General features: G+C 44.5%; 1 long non-coding RNA gene across 2 annotated transcripts in view; it reads right to left on the bottom strand.

Moving 5' to 3' along the window:
* Positions 1–362: 362 nt before the first annotated feature.
* The window catches only part of LOC118351787 (uncharacterized), a 22475-nt gene continuing 11391 nt past the window's right edge, over positions 363–11446 (bottom strand). Inside the window, exons 2-3 of one of the 2 annotated variants that reach the window (XR_007404632.1) lie at positions 840–948; positions 363–507 (exon numbers count right to left, since the gene is read on the bottom strand). This is a non-coding gene — a long non-coding RNA (uncharacterized LOC118351787). Of the gene's footprint in view, positions 508–746; positions 949–11446 lie in introns of those variants that run through there. The other variant, XR_004807767.1, reaches the window with a different exon arrangement.

The raw sequence follows: 11446 nt of genomic DNA, 5'->3' as shown, positions 1-11446 counted from the left end.
AGAATCAATGCATGCCCGGCTTGATTTCAGAATTGCTATGGACCAGTGACTGCTGTGTATCTGTTTCTTCTCTATTTGAGCAGGAGGGTCCATAGCAGTTAGGGGAGTCTGCTTCTCCCACTCTCTCTGATCCTCCTCCTGCTTGTGCCCTCTCTCTCACATACACTCTTTCTCTCAAATAAGTAAAATCTATTTTTAAAAATATACCTATTTACATCAGAGAGGATTATTGTTATGGCAGTTGAACTTACATCATCACTAATACAAAGCCATCCCTTTGAGTGAGCCATTTCATGAGCATCATCACATATCCCACCCTTCACCTGGCTATCTCCCACTCATCCTCGAGGACTTACCTCAGATATTTCCATCTCTAAGAAGCATCTTGTTCACAGGGACAGAGAGACCCTGTGTTTTCCTCTGTAGAAACTGATCACTCTGAACAGAGACTGGCTATGTCCATGTGTGCCTTCTGTGGCAGATGATGAACTCCTTAAAGGCAGAACCCTACACACCGAGCCAGGCATGGGACAAGTAGGGAGAGTGAGTGAGTGTTTTATGAATGATTTAATGAGTTTGGATGCAGCCTCTTACCCCTTGGTGAATTTTGAGGGCCTCTGTGAAATGTAACTCCTGTCCCCTTAAAGAGACCTTAAAGGAAGACTCAAAGGACCCCGGAGAACTCTTTTGTTAGGCCCACAACCAACTCAGAAGACAGACACCTTTTAAGGAGACTTTCAGGAAAGTTTTAGGGATTCATGGTTTTATTGTTTATAGGTGTCAAGCAACAGAAACATGACAAAAATTTCTGGCTGATTTAAAGAATGTGGGAGGCGCACCTGAGTAGCTCAGTCCATTAAACATTCAACTCTTGGTCTCAGTTCAGGTCTTGATCTCACAGCTGTGACTTCACGCCCAACATTGGGCTCCAGGTGGGCATGGAGCCAACTTAAACAAACAAACAAAAGAAATGGGAATAAGCCCATGAAAAGATGCTCAATACCATTAGTTGTTAGGGAAATGCAAATCAAAACCACAATGAAATACTTCAAACTCACTGGAATGACTAGTAATCTAAAAGACAGAAAATTTTGCCAAAAGTGTTGGCAAAGATGTAGAGAAATTAGAAACCCCATACATTACTGGTAGGAATGTAAAATGGTGTAGCTGCTTTGGAAAACAGATTGGCGGATCCTCATAATTAAACATAAAGGTGCCATATGACCCAGAAATTACACTCCTAGGTATATATCCAAGAGTAAAATATATATCCACACAAGAATATGTATAAGAATGTTCACAGCAACACTATTCATAATAGTCAGAGAATGGAAACAATCCAAATGTCCATCAATGAATGAGCAAAAAAAATTACAGTATATCCATAAATGGAATGTTATTTCAAATAAAAAGTAATGGAGTACTAATACAACACATTAAAACATGGATGAGCCTTGAGAACATCATGTTATGTGAAAGAAAGTAGCCACAAAAGACTACATATTATATGATCACATTTATATGAAATGTCCAGAATAGGTAAATCCACAAATACAGATAGTAGCTTAGTGGTTGCCTAGAGATGAGAGACTGTTGTGGGCTGAATTATGTCCCCTTAAAAGATATGATAAGTCCTAACCCTTGGTACCTGTGAAGTGATCTTATTTGGAAATGGGGTCCTTGCAAATATAATTAAGATGTAAACTAAGACAAGGTCATATCAGAGTGGGGTGTGTTCTTAATCTAATATGACTGATGTCTTCGTGAGAAGACAACAGACACACAGAAAGACTCACGAAGAGAAAAGAATGCCCTGTGAAACCATGAGACACAGAGGAGAATGTCACACGGCAACAGAGGCAGCAATTTGCAGATGTGCCTGCAAGCCAAGGAGCACCAAGGAATGCTGACAGCATGAGAGGCTAAGAGAAAGGCATGGAACAGATTCTTCCCTAGAGCCTGCAGAGAAAGCGTGGTCCTACCAGCACCTTGTTTTAGACTCCTAACCTCCAGAACTATGAGAGAATACATTTCTGTTGCTTAAGGACACCCAGATACTCTATTATGGTAGCCCTAGCAAAGTAATATAGTGCCTAGGAGGAAATGACTGACTGCCAATGTGTATGGCCTTTCTTATTGGTGTAATGAAAATGTTCTAAAATTGATTGTGGCAATAGTTGCACAATCCTGTGAATATACTCAAATCACTGAATTTTTTATTGAGATGTATCTGTTATATTTAAAAAACAAAAAGTACTATTGGGGAGCTCACAGAATCAAGAGGCCTAGAGAACCCAGTATAGAGCCAGAAATATCACCCCAAATCATATAAAACTAGTCAGGGAAGAACCCCACAGTTGCTTTCTCAAGCACTAGCCACTACAGACTTAAAAATTATTATTAAATGAAGCATATCCTCTTTTTTATATCGAGGTGATATATAATTTACATACAATAAATTGCACCCATTTGAAGTATATAGTTTGATGAGTTTTGACTAATGTATAAATCCCATATGACCACTGTCACAATCAAAATATATTTTCATCATCCGAAAAAGTTTCTTTGTGCCCCTTTAGAGGGAGTTCCCTGTAGAGGGAATCTCCATGTCCAGCCCCAGGCAACTACTGATCTGTATCCTGTCCACTTCCTAAGCCTGGCTCTCCCTCCAACCTTCCCATCAATTCTATGAACCACCCAACACCCTTCCAATAAATCCCTTTCCCTTAAGGGAGCCAGCATTGGTGTTTGTGTTCACAACCAAACATCCTGACTGATAAAATAGGGAGAAAACAAAGTAAAGAGAAACATGACTCAGAAAATATACCCATTCAGAATCCATTTATAGAAAATTCACAACCAGACAGCCCCGGTGGCGCAGCGGTTTAGCACCGCCTGCAGCCCGGGGTGTGATCCTGGAGACCCAGGATCGAGTCCCACCTCTGGCTTCCTGCATGGAGCCTGCTTCTCCCTCTGCCTGTGTCTCTGCCTCTCTCTCGCTCTCTCTGAATGAATAAATAAATCTTAAGAAAAAAAAAAAGAAAAGAAAATTCACAACCAGAGGAAAACAACTAATATATTCTGCAGAGATACATCTCTTTCTGGCAAAACCATAAAGAAAACCAAAGGCATTTTTATGGGAGTCTGGATTGTGGTCAGCAAACGTTTGGGTACCTCTCTCTGCTGGGAAAGAGTGTACTTCCCTGCCCTGCTGAGATTGGGCTTGGCCTCGTGATTTGCTTTGGCCAGTGGAATGTCAGTAAACATGACTTGAGCAGTGCCTTCAATGGGCTTTTGCTGCTGGTTTTTTTTTTTTTTTAAGATTGATTGATTGATTGATTGATGATAGACATTGAGAGAGAGAGAGAGAGAGGCAGAGACACAGGAGGAGGGAGAAGCAGGCTCCATGCCGGGAGCCTGACGTGGGACTCGATCCCGGGACTCCAGGATTGCACCCTGGGCCAAAAGCAGGCTCCAAACCGCCGAGCTACCCAGGGATCTCCTTTTGCTGCTGTTTGACATGGTTCTCCCACTTCAGTGAAGGGCCAGGAGGAGAATATGCGCCAGGTAGACTCTGATCCTTGTAGGATGATAGACATATGGAGCAGACCTGGCTCCAGCCTGCAGTCTGGAGCCAAATGCAGACAATCCGCAACTTGAAGTAGAGCCACCTCACCAAGCCCAATCTAGATTAGTGCAACCTGCAGACCATGAATATGAGATGAAGCTTGTTGAATTTTGAGACAATACATGGCATTTTTGTGGCAACAAATGATGAACACAGTGGGCAACAGCCAATTCAGGAAGGGAAAGGAGGGTACATGATCAGGGCTTCGAAGTATTCAGGCTGAGTGGTGGGTTCACAAGCACTTGTAACATCATTGCACTACACACATCCTTTTTACATACTCTGTTACTTATGATTTTTTTTTTCCCCACAGCTTTAAAAAAAGCAAGGGAGGAGTTTGGGACCAAGACCTACAACAAGTGTTTTTCTGTACTGAATAGAAGGTGGTTTGGGTGTGGGGAAACAGAGATAAAGGGCTGGTGCAGAGGAGGATGAAGGGGGTTGAGTGGAGCAGAGTGCAGAGAGAGAGAAAAGCAGGTCAAAATGATAAGACAGCGCTTGGTTCCAGGTGGATCTACTTCATCCTTCTCTGGATTTCCCAAATTTCCTACAGAGGACATATATGACTTCTATAATCAGAAAAAAGAACAAAAATGTAATGGCAGACACAAGGGTTCACTTCCTAGCAGGCATTCCCTCTTCCCTGTTGATAGGATGACCCATGGTCCACACCAGCCATGGTAACAGTCCCTGTTCCCTGTGGCTGGGTCAGTGGAGCCTGTGTGCCTCAGTTCTGACCAGTGAAATGAAAGGGGATGCCTCCTGGTGGTGGTGGTGGTGGGGTTTAAGAAAGATTTTCCTCTGTGATTAAAAAAGATAAAAGAGGAGAGATAAGGAGGGAAGATTTTGGATATTGTTGCATGATAGCATGATACTTGGATCTACAACAGCAGCTACCTTGCAACCATGAGGGAAGATGTTGCCAAGAAGGGTGGCTGAGGGGAAAGATTGCAAGGTCCTAGGGGACAAACTAAGCCACTGAGTCAATCCAGAGACTGTTTTGCTGGCTTCTTGTTAATCGACATTATGAAATTTCTTAAGCTTAAGTCACTTTTGTTTTGTTTTAAAGTTTATTTATTTGTGGGGCACCTGGGTGGCACAGTTGGTGGAGCCTCTGACTCTTGGTTTTGGCTCAGGTCGTGATCTCTGGGTCTTGGGATCCAGCCTCACATGGGGCTCCCTGCTAAGCACGGGGTGTGCTTGAGATTCTCTCCCTCTCCCTCTGCCCCTCCTGCTCATGCTCTCTCCCTGTCTCTCCCAGATAAATAAATAAATCCTTAAAATAAATAAAGTTGTTGTTGTTGTTGTTGTTGTTTTAGTGATCTCTACATGTACTGTGGGGCTCAAACCCATGATCCTGAGATCAAGAGTCACACACTATTCAGACTGAGCCAGCCAGGCACACCTTAAGTCATTTTTGATTAGGAAGCCTCAATTACAGCCCCAAACATCCTACCTGACACTGAATATTTTTTTCAAGTGTAAGGAGAGATATATGTGATGACCTTAGAGGCTCATTCATTTCCCCAGATAGCTAGCTCAATATGTCTGCATTAGCCCAATGATATCAGCCACTGGGTTCTAGGGGCTCCCCCTTACTAACTAAGCTACTTGCTGGATACGGTACTTCCAATGTGGCATAGTCACCTAGCTGTTTCCTTCTCATACCCACTCTATTTTTTTTTTAAGATTTTATTTATTTATTCATGGCAGAGAGAGAGAGAGAGGCAAAGGGAGAAGCAGACTCCATGCAGGGAACCTGACGTGGAATTTGATCCCTGGTCTCCAGGATCACACCCCAGGCTGAAGGCAGTGCTAAACCGCTGAGCCACAGGGCCTGCCCTCATACCCACTCTATTAAAAGTTCCTTTCTCTTCTTAAAAAAAAAAAAAAAAAAAAAAAAAAGTCATTTATATCAAAATACTTTCCTCCTCCATTTCAACATTACTACAGCAGGCCCCTTCCACTGGGACTCTGGTGACAGTGCAGTGGGAAATGAGTTCCAGGGGCTGCTTGTGCCCTATTCTCTGCCTATATGGTTCCCCACTCATACCCTATTTGATATCTGCACTGCTGAGTAGGGCTAGTGGTGTGTGTCCCATATGTGACAAAATATTACCAAGGGGGAAACCAAAAGATAGGGACGGTAAAGTAGACAAACTAGAATTGACCAATGGCAATATTTACAGATTGCAACTGGTTCTGTCCTGCGGACCAGCCTCAGGGGTGAGAGGCAGGAGGCTAGGCCTGCAGCCCAGCTTCAAGGTCTACCTGTGGAGACCTCCTCGGTGGGTCCACCCCTTATGGCCCTCCTCTACCAGTTCTCTGGAGAAATCACCAGTTCCTCCCACTTCCCCCAGAGTGAACTTTTATTTTTTATTACTTAAAAAAAAAAAAAAAAAAAGATTTGGGGCAGCCCGGGTGGCTCAGCGGTTTAGCACTGTCTTGGGCCCAGGGCGTGATCCTGGGGGCCCGGGATTGAGTCCCGCATAGGGCTCCCTGCATGGAGCCTGCTTCTCCCTCTGCCTGTGTCTCTGCCTCTCTCTCTCTCTCTCTCATGAGTAAATAAAATCTTAAAAAATAATAGTAATAAAAATAAAAGATTTCATTTATTTATTTGAGAGAGAGTGAGAGAGCACAAGCAGGGGAGTGGCAGAGGGAGAGGGAGAAAGAGGCACCCCGCTGAGCAGGGAGCCAGATGTGGGCCTCAATCCCAGACCCTTGAACCATGACCTGAGCAGAAGGCAGACAACCATCTGAGCCACCCAGGTGCCCCAAGAGTGAACTTTTAAAAACAGAAGTCCTGGGATCCCTGGGTGGTGCAGCGGTTTGGCGCCTGCCTTTGGCCCAGGGCGCGATCCTGGAGACCCGGGATCGAATCCCACGTCGGGCTCCCGGTGCATGGAGCCTGCTTCTCCCTCTGCCTATGTCTCTGCCTCTCTGTGTGACTATCATGAATAAATAAATAAAATCTTTAAAAAAATAAAAATAAAAACAGAAGTCCTGTCTTCGGCCTCTGCCTTGCTCACGGGGGGGGTGAGGGGGTGAGGGGGTAGGGGGGTGTTACCCTAGAAGTCCGAGGTCTCTGCGGCACGCCCCGGTTCTTCCTGAAGCTTCCCACACGCCTCACCTGCTCCCACAGGACCTGCAGGAGGCAGAAGCTCCAGAGAAGCGGGGCTTCAGGGCTTCGGCCACGTAGGCACGCCCAGGGCCCTCCCGCATCCTGTGCTCTGAGGATGCCAAGGCCACGATCTCTAACAACCGGGTTGTTCTTCGGTTGTTCAGCTGCTCCTCACTCCCCATTCTAACCATCTCCTCCCCGTGAAGGACACGCCGCTGGTGAAATCAGCTCCCAACCCCCAAGGCTAACTCTATAGGTGCTACCGCAATCGGGAGACGGTCAGGCCACCGGGGCTACGAGAGTTGCTCTAAAATGCCGGCCCAGAACGGAGCCCAGTTTGTCCGGTTCTGCACCTCGGCTTCACGTTGGGAAAGTTCTTGCACTGACCTGGGTGCCTAGCTTGGGTGCAGTAGCCAAGTATGGCCACAAGGGGGAAGGAACGCGTCTTCCCAGCTACCAGGGTTTGGTTTTAAACTGGAACTGCTCAGAGCTTTTCACACTGCTAACGCAGAAGGGCCAGATAGAGATCTGCAGGTGCTCTTATGAAGGCAGGTAACTCAATGTGCCTTTTTTTTTTTTTTTAAGATTTTATTTATTTACTCACGAGAGACTCACAGAGAGAAGGGCAGAGACACAGGCAGAGGAACAAGCAGGCTCCATGCAGGGAACGCAATGTGGGACTCCATCTGGGTCTCCAGGATCACACCCTGGGCTCAAGGCGGTGCTAAACCACTGAGCCACCCAGGGATCCCTCAATGTGCCTTTAAAATGACATTCTTTTTTAAAGATTTTATTTATTTATTCATGAGAGAGACAGAGAGATAGAGACACAGGCAGAGGGAAAAGCAGACTCCATGCAGGGAGCCCAATGTGGGGCTCAATCCCTGGTCTCCAGGATCATGCCTTGAACCAAAGGCAGACGCTTAACCGCTGAGCCACCCAGGGGGCCCTAAAATGACATCCTTTATATACTTACTCAAATATATTTAGTGGGGAGGAAAGGAAACTCTTTTTCTAAATAAAAAACAATAAAATGTTTGTGTAAATATATTTATAAATATAAATAAATATATTTACTTTATATATATGTGTATATACACACACTCCCTGTGGGTAGCAGCTAGGAGGAACATGAAGGAGACTGGTGGTGTTTCTTGATCTGGGTGCCAGTTACACAGGTATGTATGCTCTGTGAAACTTCATCAAGCTGTACTCTTGTATATATTTCCGTAAGTATGCAATGCCTCAAAAAAAGTTTATTTAAAAAAATCAATGGTGGGGCACAAGAGTGGCTCAGTCGGTTAACCATCCAACTCAAGCTTTCAGCTCAGGTCATGACCTCATGGGTGCTGAGATCAAGCCCCAGTCACTTCTGCACTCAATGGTGAGTGGACTTGGGATTCTCTCCCTCTCCCTCTGCCCCTCCCCCCCACTTGCATGCACACTCTCCTTATCGCTCCCTAAAATAAATAAATAAATAAATAAATAAATAAATAAATAAATAAATAAATCTTTAAAAAAAAATCCATGTAGTGATGAGTCAATTAAAAACTATACTCTTCAGGGCGTGTGGGTGGCTCAGCAGTTGAGTGTCTGCCTTCAGCCCAGGGCATGATCCCAGAATCCTGGGATCAAACTCCTGCATCAGGCTTCCTGCATGGAGCCTGCTTCTCTCTGCCTATGTCTCTGCCTCTTTCTCTCTTTCTCTCATGAATAAATAAATTAAATCTTTTAAAAATTAAAATTAAAAAAATAAAAACTATACTCTTCGGGTCACCTGGGTGGCTCATTTAGTTGTGAATCTGCCCTCATCTCAGGTCATGATCCCAGGGTCCTGAGATCAAGCCCCGCATCAGGTTCCTTGCCCTACAGGGAATCTGCTTCTCCCTCCTCCTCTGCCTCTTCCCCAGCTTGTGGGCACACTCTCTCGCTCATTCTCTCTCTCAAGTAAATAAATAAAATATTTTAAAATAAAAACTATACTCTTCATGTTCAAAATAAGAGACTTGGGATCCCTGGGTGGCACAGCGGTTTGGCGCCTGCCTTTGGCCCAGGGCGGGATCCTGGAGACCCGGGATCGAATCCCACGTCGGGCTCCCGGTGCATGGAGCCTGCTTCTCCCTCTGCCTGTGTCTCTGCCTCTCTCTCTCTCTCTGTGACTATCATAAAATAAATAAATAAAAATTAAAAACAAAAAACAAAAAAAAAAATAAGAGACTTATTCATTAAATGCAACAAACTTTTTTTTTTTTAAGATTTTATTTATTTATTCATGAGAGACACACAGAGAGAGGCAGAGACACAGGCAGAGGGAGAAGCAGTCTCCACACAGGGAGCCTGATGTGGGACTCGATCCCAGAACTCCAGGATCATGCCCTGGGGTGAAGGCAGGTGCTAAACCACTGAGCCACCCAGGGATCCCTGCAACAAACATTTTTGAAAATTAATAGGTAAAATATTCACAAGTTTCAAAATTCAGATGATACAAAAGGGTAAATGAAAATCCCCCCTATTCCTGTTCTTCAGCTACTCAAGTTCCCTCCTGTAACAGTTATCTATTACTGTACAATAAATTAGCCCAAAACTCAATGGCTTATGGCAACAATCACCATATTTGTCCACCACTCTGTGGGTCAGTAATTTGGGCTGGACCCAGCTGGGTGGTGCTTCTGCTGGTCTTGCGTGTGAATAATGCTGCTTCATTCCTTTGGCTGATGAGCTACAAGGTCTAAGCTGGCCTCATTCATGTGTATAGCTGTTCAGGCTGGCTGGCTGGGGGCCTCTCTTTTCCTGTGATCTCTCATCCTTAAGGAGGCTTCTCTGCATGGTGGTAAGCATGGAAGGAAGCAACAAGACCCCCTAGGTCCAGAGTTCTGACATCACTTCAGTTGCATTTTATTGGTTAAAGCAAGTTACCTGGCCAGATAGATTTGAGAGTGGGGAAAAACAGACTCCACATCTTTTTTTTTCTTTAAGATTTTTTTTATTTATTCATGAGAGACACAGAGAGTAGAGAGAGAAACACAGGCAGAGGGAGAAGCAGGATCCATGCAGGGAGCCTGATGTGAGACTCAATCCTGGATCTCCAGGATCACGCCCTGGGCTGAAGGTGGCGCTAAACCGCTGAGCCACCCGGGCTGCCCCAGACTCCACATCTTGATGGGAGGAGGAGCAAAGTCACATTGCAAAAGGCCAGGCACACAAGAATTGGGAGGGATTTGTGATCATCTTTTTGCAATCTACCACATCTTCCATGGAAATTCTTATGTAGCCCTCTAGAAATATTTTGTACATATTTAAACAAATGCATATACATATATGTATATACATATATGTGTGTCTATATATATATATAAGGCTAAACACCCTCTCTCTCTATATATAGACACACACACATATATGTATATGTGAGTGTGTGTGTGTGTGTGTGTGTGTAAGTAGGCTCCAATTCAGGGTTTGAACTCATGATCCTGAGACTAAGACCTGAGCTGAAACCATTAACTGATTGAGCCACCCAGGTGCCCCAATATATATGTTTTTAATATTTATATAAAATTCATATATATGGAAATGTATATATAAATTCATATATAAGCAAATGCCTCTACTTCAAGTTAGAAACCAAAGAGCCTTTCCTAAATTCTCCTTTCCCTCAAGATCTACACACAGCCCATCAACAAACTAATAAAAACTCCAAAATGAACAACAAAAAAACAACTCCAAAATGCATGCAAGATCCATTTACTTCTCACTATCTCTTTCCTGTGCTTGTGAAGGCACCATTGACTGTTGCTAGTGTGATACTCATGCTGATTCAGATCCTTACACAGGCCACAGAGAACTCTTAGGGGGTCAGGCCCTCCTGTTGGTGTCACTCTGAACCTGATGGGCACACTGAGTTCTTTGCATTCCCTTCTCATGTTCAGCTACTGTTCTCAAAACACAGAAAAAAAAAAAAAAATATATATATATATATATATATATGAGAGAAAGGGATCCCTGGGTGGCGCAGCGGTTTGGCGCCTGCCTTTGGCCCAGGGCGCGATCCTGGAGACCCGGGATCGAATCCCACATCGGGCTCCCGGTGCATGGAGCCTGCTTCTCCCTCTGCCTGTGTCTCTGCACCTCTCTCTCTCTGTGACTATCATAAAAAAAAAAAAAAAAAAAGTTTATATATGAGAGAAAGAGAGCACACATGCAAATGGGGAGGGAGGGGCGGAGGGAGAGAAAGAAAGAATCTTAAGCAGGCTTCACAGTTAGTGTGGAACCCAATATAAGGCTCAATCCCATGACCCTGAGATCATGACCTGAGCTGAAATCAAGAGTAAGATGCTTAACCTATTGAGCCACCCAGTTGCCCTGTCAAAGCACATAAGTATTTTCTATATGGGGAGATGGAGAAAAGAGCTCTAACTCCAGCCATGAACTGTGGCAGAAGTGACCCATATTCTGGTATACCTCATGTGAGGGAATTGGAACCTTGGTGTCTTTTTCTGCAGGCAGAGTTCAGTTAGTGCCACTTTCACCAACCAAGAATGTTGTAATGATGTGACTTCGGTGCTTCTGGGAGGTTCTTTGGCTGGAATGCAAATTTTTCCGCTTCCTCCCCTGGGACCAGATCAAGGGGTGTGAAAAGAGGATTTTTTTTCAAGACACCAGAGTCCAATGTCACTCTTTGCCTAGAACACTGGTATCTA

The sequence above is a fragment of the Canis lupus genome, chromosome 21 (assembly GCF_003254725.2).
Source record: "Canis lupus dingo isolate Sandy chromosome 21, ASM325472v2, whole genome shotgun sequence".
Classification (NCBI taxonomy): Eukaryota; Metazoa; Chordata; class Mammalia; order Carnivora; family Canidae; genus Canis; species Canis lupus.
Note: the sequence above shows the minus strand (reverse complement) of the source record. Positions and strands in the feature narration are given on the sequence as shown.